We start from the raw sequence: 19,851 nt of genomic DNA on the forward strand, positions 1-19,851 counted from the left end.
GCTTCTATCAGCTTTTTCCTGTGTAAGACCAATAATAAAACCTCGAGCAGATGCCTTAAAAGAATCCCACACCACAACAAAGGAGGGATCTGGGGTGTGATTAATCATAAAAAATTCAGTGGAAAAATCTGAGAATTTAGTACAAAAATTGGAATCGAGGAGTATGGAATTATTAAACCTCCATCGGCCTGGATGAGGGGAAAAAGGAATGAGATCAATATCCACATGAACGGGAGCATGATCTGAAATTAAAATGGTACCAATGTCAGAGGAAATAGCATGTTGGGCTAACGATTTACTGAGGAAGAGGTAATCTATACGGGATTGGGAATGATGTGATTGGGAATAGTAACTATATCCGCAAAGGTCAGGATGGCATAATCTCCAAATATCTACTAGAGCTTTATGATGTATGAAAGTAGTAAATTGAGTGTGCATTTTGGGCGTACAAAATGTAACTTTGGAATTCCTATCAAGTATGGGGTCAAGACTTTGATTACAGTCACCACCTAGAACAAGGTAATCATCATTAAGTGAGTACAATTTTTTGGACATTTTAGGCCAAAAAGATTTATCAACGCCAGTAGGGGCATAAACGTTTAAAATAACTATAGGGATCTTATCAACAAGAAGTTTAACAATCACCCAACAACCATCAGCATCATATTCATGAGAAATAAGAGAAACATTTAACTTTTTATGGCATAGAATCACAACACCATTTTTCTTACCTACAGCAGGAGAATTAAACACGTGGCCCAACCAACATCTCTTAAGCTTAGAGGCCTCAGTATCAGAGAGGTGGGTTTCTTGAAGAAGGGCAACATCAGTTTTAAGCTTGGCAAGATGAGCCAATACCCGCTGCCTTTTAATAGGATTATTCAAACCTTTAACATTCCATGTAGTAACTCGGAATGTAATTCAATAAGAAAGTATGAACATTACAATTATGCTCACGAAAGCAACCAAGAAATGATGAAAAGAAAAAATATAAAGAGAAAAGAGATAGATCAAAAGAGAAGATAAGATGAAGGCGAAAAAAGAAGAAGGAAAGAAGATTGATGAAATGGGTAAGGAAGAGAAAGGGATAAAGAACAAAAAGACAGTACAAGTCAAAAACAGATGACTGAAAAACATACTTACGGAAGCTTGCGAAGAACGAGGGTGACGGCGCCAAAAGACGACGACAACAACAACGAGAGCAAACACGAAACAACCGCTACAAAAACGCCAAGAATTCACGAAACTAATGGGATACACCTGGGGAGGTAAGAGGAATGTGACATCTGTAAAGAGAGAAAGGAAAATATTAATTCAAGAAAAGGAAACATGGAATCAGGATATAAGTAGACAAAGGGTAAATATAATGACAATCGTTACAGGACCAACGTAACGAGGACACAGCAACACGACCAAACTTTATGAAATCTAATTAAACATTTCTTTAAGTGTCCATGACATCCGTTCCATGATGACGAAGGAACTCTTGTAGAGCCACTGGATCTTCAAATGTGGTAGTCTTGTCTTTGTAAGTAACCTTGAAGAGACAAGGATGAAGCAGACCGTATCTGGCGTTGAGAGCTCGTAATTGTGGACGCATATCCAGAAACTTTTTCCGACGATCAGCTGTGGCTTTAGCTACATCTTGTGACAGGAAAAGTCGATGACCTTCCCACATAATTTGTTTTTTAGCTTTAGTGGCTGATAGAACTTGTAAAAGATCAGTATATTGTAGAAACAACATAATGACACCTCGTGGTTTGTTAGACAACTTAGGTCCAAGTCGATGGGCTCTCTGAATGTTGATGGAAGACAAAGCGGGTATATCCAGAATCTTTGGAAGAAAAGACTGGAAAAAAGCAGTAGGGTTTGACCCCTCCGAAAGTTCGGGAAGACCATTAAGGCGAAGATTATTTCTGTGATTTCTATTTTCCAAATCCTCCGACTGTCGTTTAAGTTGAAGTATATCAGCCTCCATAGAAGAAATACGATCACAGGAGGCCTGAAGAGATTCTGTTTATTGTTCTATAATCAGAACATGAGAATCCAGGGAAGACCATCTATTGTGCATAGACTGTAGAGTTTTGGTGGTCATTTCCATGAACGGCTTGAGAGCTAGTATCTCCTCCAAAATAAGATCCATAGAGGAAGAGGTTGAACCAGAACACGGTGAAGGAGGGTCCTTCCTTAGACGTTTAGTCGACGCTGACGTTGTTGGAAGTTTACTGGTAGTTTGCGTTTTAGGAGGTGGTCCAGGTTGCAAATCAGACCTTGATGTAGGATTGCCCTCCATATCTTGTAGAGTGGAATCGGAGTCTAAGCAAACAGTTGACTTGGTAGCAGCAGAGAGCTTAAGATTACGCAATTTCCCCATAAAGAAGCAAAAATTAATATGAAAAGAGGCTCTTATTATCAATTGCGCATGCCACAAAAAACATTGCCATAGAGTTCCAGTTGGTCAAGGTGAAAGGAACATGAAGCATGGAAAGAACAGTCAAAATGGTGGCAAATCCAGTTCAAGAAGCATGTTTGAGGAGAAAAAATGCTCAAAATCCAGAAAGGGGCAAAGTAAGAAATATAGAGCCCAAATTAAGGAAGATATTGCTGGACAAGTCACTTGTAAAGTGTTTCAGGACAGGAAAAATGTTGCACACAACATCGCACCTTAGTTGAGAATCGCGCGAAAATAAAAACAAAATGGCGGCCGGAATCGGGATAATCGAATCTTGCTGGATTCAAGGGTTAAAAATCATCTAAAAGCTGGAGAAATAAGAGCGCTAGGCTCACCTCATGCTCAGACCTCGAAATAAATGATTTTTAGGAGAAGTCCTCCGGTGATGCCGCTGAAAATCGAGCAGGAGTGGAGGTCGGCGCAGGAGCCTCGTCCCTACGCCGCCATCTTAGACGGCCCACAAGCCTCGCCCCCCAAAGTCCATGGATCTTTTAATCAAATTGAGCCTTAACATCAACAGTTCAATGGCATATCAATAACAGTGAAGCACATTCTGCCCCAAAGGAATGACAGAGAGCAGTAGCTTTGCAAACCATAAAGGTTTATTAGCAGATAAACAAATTAGAAGCTGATATCAGTTGAATTAGTCTTAAATCAAAAATCATTTTGTTTGACTTTTATGGAGCAACTTTGGATCACTCTGGGTCTGATAATTGCAAAACGAAACATAGCCCAAATATGGGGGGTGGCTGAGTCACTAGCCCTAGAGGAGTGGGAACAGGACATGGATTGGTGCTTGACTGCAGAAAAGGACGTCTATAAAAGCAGGGGGTGCCCCCGGAAGGGGGGCCAAGTATGGGGTAAATGGAATGCTTACAGAGGCAATATTTGTGTCTCTCCCTCCCTCGGAGGGAATAGATCCGGTGGGGAAGGGAATACCACAGATGTAATGGATGAAGAAATGTAAGATTGATTGAGGTGAAAGCGATTCAAAATCTACTTATCTGTTTAAAAATGTGATGGTCTTTGATGCCTGCTGTATAACAATAGAAAATCAATAAAAAGTTAACAAAAAATTCGCCTTTTGTTGCAGGATAAATCAATATAATCCAAGCAAATCAGAAGAGCAAATTTAAAGCCAGGCTATTTAAGTATTAATAAAGGCAAATCTTAAAGATTATATTCCCCTAAAGGGAAACTTCCCCTAAAGAGAAACTCCCCAATGCTAAGCTAAGTTTCAGAAGATCTGGGAAGTTTTGAGCAGCAGGTGTCAGCAAAATTAAATCTTTAAGGCAGAACCAAATAAGGTTCCAATCAAGTAAAGGAGGAAATGGTTTGATCTGGAGATTCATTCTATGAGCAGAAATAAAATAGCATGGGGGATCAAGAGTGGCAATAGGGTGTCCAATTTCAAAAATGGACCAGAACATGTTTAACATGCTAACACAAAGCTGCATTACTAAATAATGGAATTCAACTCCAAAGCTCACCTACAGTTCCCAGAGAGAAGAAACCAATCAAAACTAATCACTTATGGTTCTCTTGGTATTGCAACCTTCAAAGATATAACACAATGGAGGAGTAACCTTGGAGAAACAATGGGAATTTGGGAGGTGCCTGGACGCTTTTAGGAGCATAGGTGCAACAGCCCAGCTCACATTTCCGGCTGCCCTGAAAATTATGTATAATAACAAAATGTTCAATATTAGATCGATCCAGGCAGCCGATGAATTATTAATGGAGCTGGGCAATAAGAGTAAACAGCGTAGGCAGCATAGGTAGTATAGGTGAATGATTAAGCTAGGCTTAACGTCACTCAGCTAATTTCATACTTTTGACGCTTCCTTTTGCCTTTATAAAATATTCTTACTCTTTCTTTTTTCTTCCTCTTTCATTAATCAGCTGTGATAATTACCCTTAAGCTATAAGGTACAAGGTAATTTGTTCTTCACTTCATTTCTCTCTACCTCTTCCCCCAGGGGAATGGCCGGGCGAGACCTCACGGAGGGGCGCTATCTACTGGACTATGTTCCGGTTAGATATTGCAAGGGTTTTCCAAGGGGTGGGTATGGCCACTTGGGAAGGGTTGGTGGTGGGAGGTGGCAAAAATGTAAAAATGTCCTCAGTAAGCAAAAACATGTTAAAGGGGATGGTAACAGACAGTTTTTTGGTAAAGATTCAGGGCAGCAAATGGCACGTATAGTTTTACCTTCTCTTTCTCTTCATCATTTAACAAGGTATGGGTAGCATAAAATATTTCTCCTGGAATGTTAATGGCCTCCGTACCAAGCCTAGAGCGAATAGAATTTTGCAGTATCTGCGTGACCTGGATGCGCATGTCATTATACTTCAGGAGACCCATTTAATTCAGTCAGAAATGATTGCCCTTATCAAGAGAAATAGGTGGATTGATTTTGCAGTATCTACTAGCCAAACAAAAAACACTAGAGGGGTTTCAGTTATTTTCAAAAAAGGGGCTAAGGCTAGGCTGATATCACAGGCGGTAGACCCAGGTGGCAGATGGGTCATCGCGTCAGTGGTAATAGCTGGTTCACAAATCACAGTCCTGGGATATTATGGACCGAACCAGGATGACCCGTCTACTCTGGAGTCCATCTTTTCACATTTACTTTCCTTTCTTGAGCCTACTATCATTGCCGGAGATTTCAACGTGGTACTGGATCCCCTGTTGGATAAATCTGCTAATAGTTGCACCCTAGTTCTTTCCAAGTCAAGGTCCGTGTTACAGAGTGCGATGAAACAATATGGACATGTGGACATCTGGAGAGAGAGATCTGGGCAACAACAAGGGGTTTCCTTTCGGAACTAAAGTACCATCACCAGTCCAGGATAGACTTTATTCTAATTAGCCCGCGGCTGGTAGATTCCGTTAGGTCCATCGACTACTTTCCTTAACATCTATCAGATCATTCTGCAGCAGTATTGGAACTGGTTCATCCCACTAAGAGGTCTCTCCCTAGATGGTCCTTTGACTGGTCTCTGCTATCTTCTCCAGAGGACATCGCATATCTCAAGTCTGAGGCCCATAATTTTATGCTATCTAAATACATTTCAGCGACTACTAGGAATATCTGGGACTCGTTTAAGGCCTTCTTGAGAGGACTTACTACGCAGAAAGTATTCTATCGTAGGAAGCAACATAGGGAGGAAATTACCTCCATTGAAGCAAGGATTCTTCAAATCCAACAGGACATAGACATCAACCGCGGGGCTTCTGACGTTGTCCTAAATCCCTTCCGGAATGAACTGTTGGTCTTGAAAGCTAGTTTGGGATCAGTATTAAATCTCAGACTGCAACAGAGATGGGAGGCCAGTAAGTTGGCTCATTTTGAGTATAGTGAGGGTGCAGGGAAACTATTGGCGTGGAAGACCAAAGAAGATCAGGTCCACAATAACATAGCCGCTATCACGGTGGACAATAACATCTTTTCATCAGATGAGGATATCAGGGGAGCCTTCAGAGAGTTCTTCCAATCTATATACAGGGCGGATAATGAGATCTTACATGAGGCTGTTGAGGGCTGGTTGAGGGATATTGATCTACCTTCTCTCTTCTATGAGCAATCTCAACTGTTAGACAGCACAATCACTGAGGAAGAGGTATGGTCGGCTATAAAAAAAAAGTAAGAAGAGGAAGGCGGCTGGACCCGATGGATTGCCGGCGGAAATCTAAAGAGCTGTAGAGATAGAAATTGTCCCCTTTCTTACTACGCTTTTTCACCAAATCTTACTTGAAGGTTACCTCCCTCCTGTATCTTGGGATAATGCCTCTATTACCCTCATCCTGAAACCGGGAAAACCTAAGGATGCCTGTGGATCCTTTAGGCCAATATCAATATTAAATGTGTACTACAAAGTCTTCACCACTGTCCTTGCATCTAGGCTGGCCCTGATTGAGCCTTCTGTCCTCCATCGTGACCAAAAGGGCTTTGTGAGGGGGCGACAGCTATATGAGCTAACGTACGATCTGATAGGAGCCATGGATATGGCTTTGGCCGAGAACCTGCCGTTGGCCGCTCTCACGTTGGATGCAACTAAGGCCTTCGACAGGGTCAATTGGGTATACCTGTCGGGGGCCTTGGCCAAGTCTGGCGTGGGGGCGGGGTTCGGTCGTGCGGTCGGCCTATTATATCGTAATCCAACGGTGAGCTTATTAGTCAACGGTGACCTGTCGGACCCCTTCACTATCACTAGGGGGACACGGCAGGGCTGCCCACTCTCCCCCCTATTATTTGATTTTTACATCGAACCCTTCGCGCAACAACTGAGGGACGAGGCTAACATCAGTCCTTTTTCTTATAGAGGGTGGGAGAGGAAGGTAGCCCTATATGCCGATGATGTGCTTATCCTCACGTCAAGAGTTAGTACCGCACTCCCCGCAATCCTAGAAATTGCTCATGAATTCGGTCAAATATCTGGTTATGAAGTCAATGCTGCAAAGACCGAGATGCTTGTCTGGAATGACGATGGGAGTGCTATGGAGGTACAGGCAGGCTCTTCATTGCGGTATCTGGGCCTAAACATAGTGAAAGATATTAACAAACTTGCCCTAGTTAACCTCTCAGCCGTAGCTAAGGAGTGTCGAAAGTTATTGGAATCATGGTCTCACCTCCGACTTTCTTTAATTGGGAGGGTTAATTTAATTAAAATGTCGATTCTGCCCAAAATCTCTTTTCTATTTAACACCATTCCCCTATATTTTGACCAATCTTGCTTAGCTAAACTACAGTCAGACATTACATTTTTATTTGGAATAATCTCCTGCCGAGAATAGCCTGGAAAAAACTCAGACGGCGTTGGGACAAGGGGGGGTTGGCGGCCCCTGATTTAAAGTTATATGCTTGGGCTTTCTAGCTGTCTCATACCCGTATGTTGCTGAAAATGCCCACCGACCATGTGGTGGGTTTAATGTTTTCAGCCATGTTGGATGGGGAAGGCGTCAGTCAGTCGGGCTTCCTTTTTAAATTCGGTAACCCGAAATTTTTTAAAAAGATTAAACGGAAGGTCCTACAAGGACTGGCGAAAATGTGGGTTGAGGTAACAAACTCTATTAAGCAGGGGTACTTCTGTGATAGAACAACGCTATGGGGGTTACCTGAAAGTCCTGCATGGCTAGGAGATAGCTTAGTGGTACCCTTGAGAGAGGTGGGCCTTGAAATGTGGGGAGATCTCTTTTTTGAAGATGATTTGCTTTTATGGGAACATCTCCAGACCAAGATCGGCCTCAACCTATCAAAGTTTAAATACCTACAAATGGCCAGCTGGACTCAAGCTTATAAAACTCTACCCCCCAGGAGAAATAAGTATGCACTGGGAGGCTATAGCCTATTAATTACCAATCTTGTAAATAGTGGGCCGATCAAAAAAGAGATCTCACAGTGGTACAAACTCATACTTGATGAAACGGACGGGGAATTCAGCTTACCAGATCAGCTGTGGGGTCCTTCAATTATTGGCCATAATCTGCAAGAGCTTTGGTCTGCTTCATTTGGGCTTTTAGGGAGTCTTGTGAAGCCTTCATGGTTATGCAGAAATCATCTTTATACCCTGCATAGAGCGTATTATTCTCCCCTCAGATTATCTAAGTTTTCAATAGGCAATTTAGTTGCATGTGCAAGGTGTGGGCTTTTGGCAGCATCGGATACTCATATGTTTTTCAAATGCCCCCGTTTAGCTGTATTTTGGGAAGCGATCAGCAACAATCTTACAACATCATTGGATGCTCCGGTTACCATTGATCTGCCTCTGGCAATTTTTGGGATCCTTGTTGGACTACAGAGCACAGTCAAAAGCTTAGTGTTTTATGCTGTACTATTAGCAAGGAGGGAGATCTGCAGGAAGTGGAAGGACCGTTCACCTCTTTCCCTCAGCAACTAGCAGGCGTCCGTCTTGCAGACTGCACGTATGGACCTCGCTAGGTCTGGCAACCAGAGTAAGGGGGCTTTTTGGCATTTGTTATCATGGGTGCAGTGAAGTGTCTGGGTTTTTTTTTTTACCTGGGTCCGATGATTACCTTACTATGGTGTTTTTTTTCATCTTTTACACCATTTAGACAGCCGTTCTCCGGTCCAAGCCCGGTCCTGTCTTGGCTGTCACTTCTACCGATGGTTACCGTTGACTAGTTAATCAGTGTTATATGCCAACACGATGTAGCCCGCAACAGCTGAGGGATGTCGGTCCCCCCACTTAGTTTGTCCCTTATCCCTGCCAGTTTTGACAAACTGAGACAGCTGGTTGGAGGCTTATTTCGGTCTGGCATTTGATACCATGGTTGCAATGAGGACACAAAAAAAAAAAAAAAGGAAAAAAAGATCCCCCAGCCATCCTAATCTGGCGGGGGGTCTTTTTCCAGTCCGCAGTGGATAATCCGCATCCTCCGGGCCGGCGGTGGCTTCCGCCGGCCCGGAGGATGCGGATTATCCGCAATCATAATCGGCCCCTAATTTCTTTCCAGTTCCAGCACTGAATGTCAGGGGCACTAGGCCCAGTGACAAAAGTTGGGTAGCATGTTTTTCGGACATGTTGAGAACTCTGGGTGGTAGAAATTATGTGGATTCCTGTGTTTTGTCTAAGTAAAAATTGTGTAAAAAACTCCTTGAGAGGAATTAGCCGAAAAGAATTATAAAAGCAACTGACAAAAGAGCCTTGAACAATAACAGAGATCAGCTCCTGGAAACCTGGAAAAGATGAGGCAAAGATCGTCTTATCTGTGTCTCAACTTATAACACACTATACAACTCCTTCTTGAAGATAATAGGAGGAATTGGAGGATATTGTCAACAGTGGGTCTAAGGATTGAGAAGTCCATGTTCTCATTCAGAAAAGGGACAAGTATAAAAGATTTCCTGGTACAACTATGCCCCAAAAGAATCCCAGAAAAAAAGCACACAGTCCACACTATGGAACCTCCCTCCCCCATCTGGACATTCGCCATGTGGCAAGTGTAGTGTATGTCTTCTGACTAAGAAAGTAAAATAGTTAAACATTGGCCTAAGGACACAGTGGAAGTTGAGAAATCTCACAAACTGCAGTTCAAAAATGTGGTTTACATAATCAAATGTCCATGTAATCTTTTCTCTGTGGGTATGACAACAAGACAAACCCACACCAGAATAACAGAGCACCTCAGTAATATCCGTTGCAAAAGAGAAGCCACTAGATTAACACAACATTACATAGAAAAAGGCCACAATGACGGAGAGATGGAATGGTATGTGTTAGAAAAACTTACACTAACACGCCCCATATGATTGAGCCCCGATTTCTATTTGAACAAAGATGGGTCTACAGTCTACGTACAGATTTACATGATTTGAATGACGAGATTCACTGGGGCAGTTTAAAATGAAAAAAACCTAGTTAATTTACCAGACATAAGTGGGTATTTTCTAGAATTAACTGTATAATATCATTTACATACATTGAATCTACACAGACTGGTAACCCAATAATAACATTGTTGTGGAAGTGATTGAAAAGCAACGACCTCCCTTTTTTGTAACATGACGCTGACTAGTATTTGCACAGCACTAAGTAAGAGATAATACGATTGAGCTATAGCTTCGATCCATCAAAAAATAACTGATGCAGAAGCTTCGCTATAGACTTAAATTACTCCATTGTTTAACCACATGAGTAAATCAATGTATGTAGGTGGAAGTTGCACTCAATTAATCAAAAGAATCTGATCAAACGTTTACGTGTGCTATGTTGTATTAATGCCTGCTAAGCATTGTGTATATCAATGAAAGTGGCCTAACCCCAAATTTGGCAGCTAGGGCTACAACATGCATCAACTTAGAAAGAATTTTTCAAAATCATTAGAACAATATTTCTCTTTTCATCAACACATTTAATATGTTATTTTTTCACATATTACACTTTTTCTTATTTAAGAACATGAATCCATGATACATTTCCATAAGCATCAGTTCTACCAATAATTACAATGCTTGAGAACCCAATGCATTTCGGGACTCACAAAGGTCCCTTCATCAGGGGTACCTGTGTTACAAAAAAGAAGAAAGAACAAGGAAACAATTTTATGCAATGCCAATTAAGAGCATATGTATAAATCAATACAAAATCAACATTAGAAAATCATTACGTCATTTAAACATTCAATATGTTATTCATTCCAAATCCGGTCATAACACAACATGAGATTAGTATTTGACAACTATATTTACATTTGCATATTGATTGGATCACTATTACGAGGTACCTGTTGTACTTCTTATCCTTCCAGAACTCAAAAGGAGTCAACTATTGCCAAATCCGCGAACGATACTGTCAATTTTTCTAAAATAGACAACTATACAAATACGCATTCACAATTCGCTTACCTGAATTGCGAAAAAGATAAAAACTGCCTGCGAATACAAAATTAATGGGTATTCAATACTTCTGTGATAGCGGTAATTCACTGTATCTACAAATACCAGATTAGAATTCTCACCTGAAATCAACTTGTTCTTCACAGTAAGTAATAGTGTCATCTATAAAAGAGACCAAGGGTGCATCCTAATTTTAGCAACCGAAGTGTAAAGAATACCGGTATCGACAACACAGAGGTGAAAAATGATAATACATCTCACCTGCTTTAACAGCGTAAACTCCCACGAATAGCGAGAGCAGGGTTCAACGACATAGCACTCTATAAAGCAAAAGGATTCATACAGTTTAGACGATTGCCAAATTAGATTATCTAAATCTCTTCCGTCACACCAAGTGACTATGACACTCACCGAAAAACCACTGCCCGGTCGCTAGTTCGCCATTCCTTCCTCAAGCTCCGGAGGGGATTGACTTCCGTGTTTCAGACGGCTTATTTATCGTGAGATAATGTGACTAAGATACAAGAACACTGAGAACGGACTGCTTAGAATTACCACACTGAACATAAGTAACGGACTAAAGAATCCGGCAGACTCTTCGATAAACATAGATAACGGACTCCAGAATCAAGTAAACTCTCCGCCAGTGATCGAAGCGCTTGAAAGAATACATCTATGAGGTGTTACAATAGAACCTCATCCTGTCTTCTATTTTCTATGTTGGGATATTGGAAACTCCATTAAGAGTGCATACAAGGCCATAAGACATAAAACAAAAGTCAAAACACAACGTTCAAATAAATACATTTTGACACATGCGTGTATTTATACTATTTACCATGCAAAGAAAAAACTATAATTACAGTGAACACAATATACATAAACTCAATTGTCATCTAGTGTATCGCTAATGTTGTGTTGTGCACAAGAATATATGTATGTGTATTTTCACGTGTAGCTGGCCAGCCTTATTGTTCTAGGAATGTTTTTATAAGAAGCAACTCATTTCTAATTTATCGTTGAGCCCGAACGGGGTCAACGTTTGAAGTTTTTTGATCCAGAAGGCTTCTCTCTGGAGGAGAATCTTGGAGTTATCTTTACCCTCTACTTTAGGTACTAGTTCGCTGATTTGAAATTTGATTTGGGCTACTGTGTGTCGATGTTCAATCCAATGTAAGGAGTCCAATGAGGAGTCTGGCTGAATTACCGTCAGAATCAATGGAGAACTGGATTCTCTGTACAATTGATGTTGTATCATTGTATACTTCAATCCCTCATAAATCTGGTTTGGAAGCCGTGGAATGGGCACTATTACAGGAGGAAGGGCCAGAAACTGTGAAATACATGATCTTACAGCTACTAGAATTTTGCCTTGAAAATAGCTATTTGGAATGGCAGAATAAATTCTATAATCAAATGAATAGAACTTTCATGGGCTTTCCAGGAGCGCCGATGTACGCCAATACCTTCATGGCCAAACTTGAACATGAATATATTTTATCAGACCAGACATAGAAGGATGGTTTGGTATTCTACAGGCGTTACATTGATGGCATCTTTTTAATTTGGCAAAAATCAGACATAGCATTGAGAAAAAACATTCAAAGTCTTAATTTGATTAATCCAAGAATTCAGTTTACTTATTCCATAGACAACAAAACAACATCATTCTTGGACGTAATGATTGAACTGAAAGATAACACAATACAAACATGTCTGTTTAAAAAACCTACAGATAAGAATAATGCCCTGCAATTTCAAAGCTTTCATCCTAAGAATCTCATTCAAGATTTACCAATATCTCAATTCATGCGTATTAAGAGAATTTCATCCAGTGAACTTGAGTGTGAGAGGTCTTTGAATGAGCAGAAAGCATGGTACATCCAAAGAGGCTATCCAGAAGCGCCACTGGATAAACAAATAGCCAAAGTAAACACCTTAACTAGATCTGAGCTACTGGCAAAACGAAATAAAAAGACCACTAACAGAATAGTGTTTGTGTCCAAATTGGTGATGAACAGAGTGTCTGAATTAAGCAGACCACTCTTACCCAGTCCAAAGATCAGGGCTTGATCCATCACCGTTATTTATCTCACTGCACCATCCCAGCTCAGAACCTGGCTATATGCAAATCAGTCTGTCCCTGGCCCAGTGCATCAGGGGAACAGGGCAGACTTAACTACCAAGCCAATTCTTCACCAGAAAGGAGACAAGCTACAGGGGACCGGTTTCTGGCATTTCAGCCTTCTTCGGCCCGGCTTGCTTGAATCCTGATGGTGCAGTGAGAAAGGGACTCATGTCTGAGTATACCCTGCCACACCTATAGTGGCCAAAAACGATTCAGAAAAGGGGGTGGTGATGAACAGAGTGTCTGAATTAAGCAGACCACTCTTACCCAGTCCAAAGATCAGGGCTTGATCCATCACTGTTATTTATCTCACTGCACCATCCCAGCTCAGAACCTGGCTATATGCAAATCAGTCTGTCCCTGGCCCAGTGCATCATGGGAACAGGGCAGACTAAACTACCAAGCCAATTCTTCACCAGAAAGGAGACAAGCTACCGGGGACCGGTTTCTGGCATTTCAGCCTTCTTCGGCCCGGCTTGCTTGAATCCTGATGGTGCAGTGAGAAAGGGACTCTTGTCTGAGTATACCCTGCCACACCTATAGTGGCCAAAAACGATTCAGAAAAGGGGGTGGTGATGAACAGAGTGTCTGAATTAAGCAGACCACTCTTACCCAGTCCAAAGATCAGGGCTTGATCCATCACCGTTATTTATCTCACTGCACCATCCCAGCTCAGAACCTGGCTATATGCAAATCAGTCTGTCCCTGGCCCAGTGGATCATGGGAACAGGGCAGACTAAACTACCAAGCCAATTCTTCACCAGAAAGGAGACAAGCTACTGGGGACCGGTTTCTGGCATTTCAGCCTTCTTCGGCCCGGCTTGCTTGAATCCTGATGGTGCAGTGAGAAAGGGACTCATGTCTGAGTATACCCTGCCACACCTATAGTGGCCAAAAACGATTCAGGAAAGGGGGTGGTGATGAACAGAGTGTCTGAATTAAGCAGACCACTCTTACCCAGTCCAAAGATCAGGGCTTGATCCATCCCCATTATTTATCTCACTGCACCATCCCAGCTCAGAACCTGGCTATATGCAAATCAGTCTGTCCCTGGCCCAGTGCATCATGGGAACAGGGCAGACTAAACTATCAAGCCAATTCTTCACCAGAAAGGAGACAAGCTACCGGGGACCGGTTTCTGGCATTTCAGCCTTCTTCGGCCCGGCTTGCTTGAATCCTGATGGTGCAGTGAGAAAGGGACTAATCTCTGAGTATACCCACCACACCTATAGTGGCCAAAAACGATTCAGAAAAGGGGGTGGTGATGAACAGAGTGTCTGAATTAAGCAGACCACTCTTACCCAGTCCAAAGATCAGGGCTTGATCCATCACCGTTATTTATCTCACTGCACCATCCCAGCTCAGAACCTGGCTATATGCAAATCAGTCTGTCCCTGGCCCAGTGCATCATGGGAACAGGGCAGACTAAACTACCAGGCCAATTCTTCACCAGAACTGATTTGCATATAGCCAAGTTCTGAGCTGGGATGGTGCAGTGAGCTAAATAACGGTGATGGATCAAGCCCTGATCTTTGGACTGGGTAAGAGTGGTCTGCTTAATTCAGACACTCTGTTCATCACCACCCCCTTTTCTGAATCATTTTTGTCCACCATAAGCGTTGAAGGGTATACTCAGATGTGAGTCCCTTGCTCATTGCACCATCAGGATTCAAGCAAGCCGGGCCGAAGACGGCTGAAATGCCAGAAACCGGTCCCCGGAAGCTTGTTTCCTTCCCAGTATAAGAATTGGCTTGGTAGTTTGGTCTGCCCTGTTCCCATGATGCACTGGGCCAGGGTCAGACTAATTTTCATATAGCCAAGTTCTGAGCTGGGATGGTGCAGTGAGCTAAAAAACGGTGATGGATCAAGCCCTGATCTTTGGACTGGGTAAGAGTGGTCTGCTTAATTCAGACACTCTGTTCATCACCACCCCGTTTTCTGAATCATTTTTGTCCACCATAAGAGTGGAAGGGTATACTCAGATGTTAGTCCCTTGCTCATTGCACCATCAGGATTCAAGCAAGCCGGGCCGAAGACGGCTGAAATGCCAGAAACCCGTCCCCGGAAGCTTGTTTCCTTCCCAGTATAAGAATTGGCTTGGTAGTTTGGTCTGCCCTGTTCCCATGATGCACTGGGCCAGGGTCAGACTAATTTGCATATAGCCAAGTTCTGAGCTGGGATGGTGCAGTCAGCTAAAAAACGGTGATGGATCAAGCCCTGATCTTTGGACTGGGTAAGAGTGGTCTGCTTAATTCAGACACTCTGTTCATCACCACCCCCTTTTCTGAATCATTTTTGTCCACCATAAGCGTGGAAGGGTATACTCAGATGTGAGTCCCTTGCTCATTGCACCATCAGGATTCAAGCAAGCCGGGCCGAAGACGGCTGAAATGCCAGAAACCGGTCCCCGGAAGCTTGTTTCCTTCCCAGTATAAGAATTGGCTTGGTAGTTTGGTCTGCCCTGTTCCCATGATGCACTGGGCCAGGGTCAGACTAATTTGCATATAGCCAAGTTCTGAGCTGGGATGGTGCAGTGAGCTAAAAAATGGTGATGGATCAAGCCCTGATCTTTGGACTGGGTAAGAGTGGTCTGCTTAATTCAGACACTCTGTTCATCACCACCCCCTTTTCTGAATCATTTTTGTCCACCATAAGCGTGGAAGGGTATACTCAGATGTGAGTCCCTTGCTTATTGCACCATCAGGATTCAAGCAAGCCGGGCCGAAGACGGCTGAAATGCCAGAAACCGGTCCCCGGAAGCTTGTTTCCTTCCCAGTATAAGAATTGGCTTGGTAGTTTGGTCTGCCCTGTTCCCATGATGCACTGGGCCAGGGTCAGACTAATTTGCATATAGCCAAGTTCTGAGCTGGGATGGTGCAGTGAGCTAAAAAACGGTGATGGATCAAGCCCTGATCTTTGGACTGGGTAAGAGTGGTCTGCTTAATTCAGACACTCTGTTCATCACCACCCCCTTTTCTGAATCAAATTTGGGGTTAGGCCACTTTCATTAACCACATGAGTAGACATAAGCCTGATAGGAGTACTACAACCTCCATGAGCACTTGGGATCAGGAATGACTTCCGGGTCCCTGTATCATTTCCTCTCCCTGTCGGTACAGGAGAGAGATTGTGCATACTCTGCAGCGCCTATAAAACCCTGCCGCACATTCAACTAGCGGAACCATCGGCACAGAGTGGGGACCGAAGTAGTTAAAATGGATGGGCATTCCATTTGATTAAGTAAGTGGGGTAGAGATACTCAGTGACTGGTTTTCTCCTATGTCAAATGCTTAACCCGCCGACAAACTTTGAAGCCCATCTAAATACTTAAGAACAATTACATTTACTTTCTGACAAAAACAGCATACTGATTCACTAATACATACACCAATACTGTTCTGTCATGACCAGAGGGCAAATCAACATCCTTGGTGTGTCTCACTGGCATTTTTATGAACAAGGTGAATGTAATTACTGCATGTACAGCTAATTGTTCAATAGTTTTCAATAAAGGTTTGCTACTTTCACAAGATATTATAGAGAAATCTAATTTGGTCACAAGGTAGAACTGGCACAGGAGACCTATACTGATATACTTACTATGAGTTAATCAGCCGAGCACTATCAGCAAGCATTCTCCTCAAGAACGAGTGGAAGACTTATGATGACATAGAGAATGTTTTGATAGCTGTTAAATGTTATTTGTAATCCATCTACCTAAAATAACTTTTTATACCTGTCTGTGATATTGGCTAGACAAGTCAGAAGAAGGACAAAAATTAAAATCGTATGAGTGAAACAGATGACAATAACCCCATTACCTTTTTAATTAATTTGTATTTGTCTTTTTATTGTGGCTCTCTCTCTCTTTGTTAGTGTGTGACTACAAAGGACCCCGCCTCCTCTGTTACCATGATGCTGGTATCCCTAAAATCCTGTGTAAGGGACATGCACGAAAAATGTCATGTAATGCCCACACCTCTAAAAACAAAGAGAATAGACAACACATAGGTCCCTCCATATTTTGAAGAGGGTTATCAATGAGCACTTATATGAGCGCGACCTTAGATGTCTTCAGTAATTTCATGATCCTATTGTTTCCTAATGGACCATCAGGTCACCTTGGTAATTATAGTATCCTGTTTTATTTCTCTTTTATATTTCTCTAATGCAGGTTTCAAGTTCCAACGAACCTACTAACAGGTAGGATAGTGTGGTAGGGCCTAAATAAGGAAACTTCCCTGACCAACCAAATTAATCTGAACAGGAGAATATCTAGGAATACTTCACCGATAGGAATCCACACACCCTGACGAATGCCCCAGACCTTACAGGCTATTGTCGATGGGCAGAAACATGTTGGCAGGTAGTGGATGGGTGTGAGTCATTGTACTCCATTACCTAACCAATTTTGACTTTTTAACCATACCTAGTGTTCCACTGAATAAAGGTATTTCCCCTAGGCACACTAAGGTATTTTTAATTATTCATCTGGATCCCCCGTCTTGTGGTGTTGTCATGTAAGATTTATGTAAGATCTCCCTCCTATTTAGTCATTTCTTCGAGGAGGTAGAGTCCGCCTTGGTGGTATTGTCCTACCAGGGTGGGGAGAGGATTCCTATGATGAAGCATGACACTAAATAGTGCGTGAGGCTTCCTCTTCCATTAAAGATGACTTTCAGACAGTAATCTAAGGTTAAAATCCTTGCTCAGTCTATATATGTGTCAGAGCCAATAATTGTAGAACATTAAGTACACAGCACATTCATTTTGTTGGCAATTGTAACTGTACACTTATGTTGTGGTAGAGGGTAATAGAAAGGCCCCTAGACATAAAAAAAGATGGTGGAAACAGCTCACCCTTGCATCACTCCTTGCCCCTAGTCCAGAAGAGGCACAAGAGATTTTCTGACACCCTGAGCCAGATTGTGGGTAAGCACCCCAACCCCACTTTTTTATTCCATACTAAAAAATTCCTGGTGTCCAGTGGGCTGTCTATCCCCTGGGGGGAGGGCCGTCTGTAGGTAAAGACCTCCTATCTGCTCCCGAGTGGGAACAAAGTCTATTGGAGTCATTTTAGGGGTGAGGGCTCGGCCTGATATATAGGCAACAAACAATGCTGTGGTCTTCTGGGCTTTCTTCCCCCCCAGGGGCAGCTTAGGTGGCAAACCCCCACAATGAACCCCAATGGGGGCGTACAGGCTGTTTATTTGTTTTTTGGCAGTGAGGTCTAGACCTGTTGTGTCGGAGGATCGCCCCACAGCTCAACTTTTGATATACATTCTTCCCTGAAGTCAAGTGGGCTTTCAGCCCCCAAGGGGGAAGATTGGGGAGTAAAAAAAACAGTTCGGCAGAAAGACTGTTTTGCCATGTTTGATGTAGGCAGATTGGAGGATAAACCTCCTCACATATACCCAAGAAAGACAGAAAAACTATTTTGCCATTTTTTTGGGGTGTGGTCTCAGCCTAATATTTGGGAGGGCCGCCCCACCCCTCAAATGATGACGCATATCCTCCCTGGGGTCTAGTAGGCTTTATGTGCCCCAAATGGGGGCAGATTGGAGTTAAAACTGTCCAAATGCACCCCTAGGGGTTTTGGCATTTTCAGGAGTGGGGGCTTGGCCTGATGTGTCAGAGGTCCACTCCCACTTCTCAATATATGCCAATGAATGGCATCCCTGGGGTTTAGTGCACTTTATGCCCCCCCCCCCCCCCGAGGGCAAGAGGAGGGCAAGGCCTCCTCCCTGCCTCTTGGGGGACAGGAAAGACAGTTATACCTGGGGTGGAGGGGAAAATAGTCCCAGGATGCTTGTTTCCAGTCCAGGGAAGACATGGCCTGGCAGTTCGGGCTGGACTGTTCCCATGAGGCACAGGGTCAAGACTGATTTGCATATAGTTTTGTCTAAACTGGGGTGGCGAAGTGAGCTAAAGAACCATGATGGGCTCAACCCAGATGTGTGACTGGGGGTGAGTGTCTGAAACGTTTCAGCGCTCCGTCCATCATCTCCCAGCGCCAAGAAACCGTCCGGTGAATGCCGCGCTTTATAAGTAATTTTTACATTACATTTTTACATTACATTGTGTTTGCTTAGTATTAGGAGAGACCAGAAACAAAATAAATTCAGAAGTTATAAGTGACGTAAATAGAAAATAAACACCTTTCATCGCAATACAGGACAAGGCAGAGTGCGGGGATGTTGCATTGTCCAAATCATGATCACATGCAGGAAAAAAAATGCTTATAACCAGATGCTGTCTAAGGCTGTGATCACATATCACTGTGAATTTCAGTGAGGAAACGATGCATCTAAGCAGATCGCGAGTAAGGCTGTAGTGGCAAGGGAGTCGGCTCTCACGACCTCCCAGCACTCAGGCCTTGTACAGACGGCCTCCCCTGCACATTGGAATCCCCTGTGGGTTGGTGGAAGCCATGTAGGAATCTTTTTCCCTGTAAAATCTTTTACAATGGATTGTTGTACTGGAATGTCATTAGCCAGCCTTCATTTTTTGCTGATACCTCTGTTACAGATTCTTCATCCTCTGGGCTGCCTAATTATTCATTAAGAGCCCAATCTCAGGCTTTAAAATTGTAACGTTCTGATGATGATCCTCATATCAAAATAGGATTGAAATGACGTGGACTCTTGCGCACTTACCATGCATTGTTTTATATAATTTTGTATAGGGTCACCTGCTGCTACATGTGTATTGTGACAAATACTGTTTTTTTTTCATTTCTGTCATTTATAACTACCTGAGTTTATTTTGTTTTTGGTCTTTCTTGATACTACCCACGATCTTACTCAATTATTAATAAATGTGGTTTTATTTGCACATGAAGATACTGTGTCATGTTTAAAATTATCAAATTATTGCAAGTGTGACTGTTGTTTACAGGGACCTTTGTTCTTTTA

Source organism: Lissotriton vulgaris, chromosome 12 (assembly GCF_964263255.1).
Source record: "Lissotriton vulgaris chromosome 12, aLisVul1.2, whole genome shotgun sequence".
NCBI lineage: Eukaryota > Metazoa > Chordata > Amphibia > Caudata > Salamandridae > Lissotriton > Lissotriton vulgaris.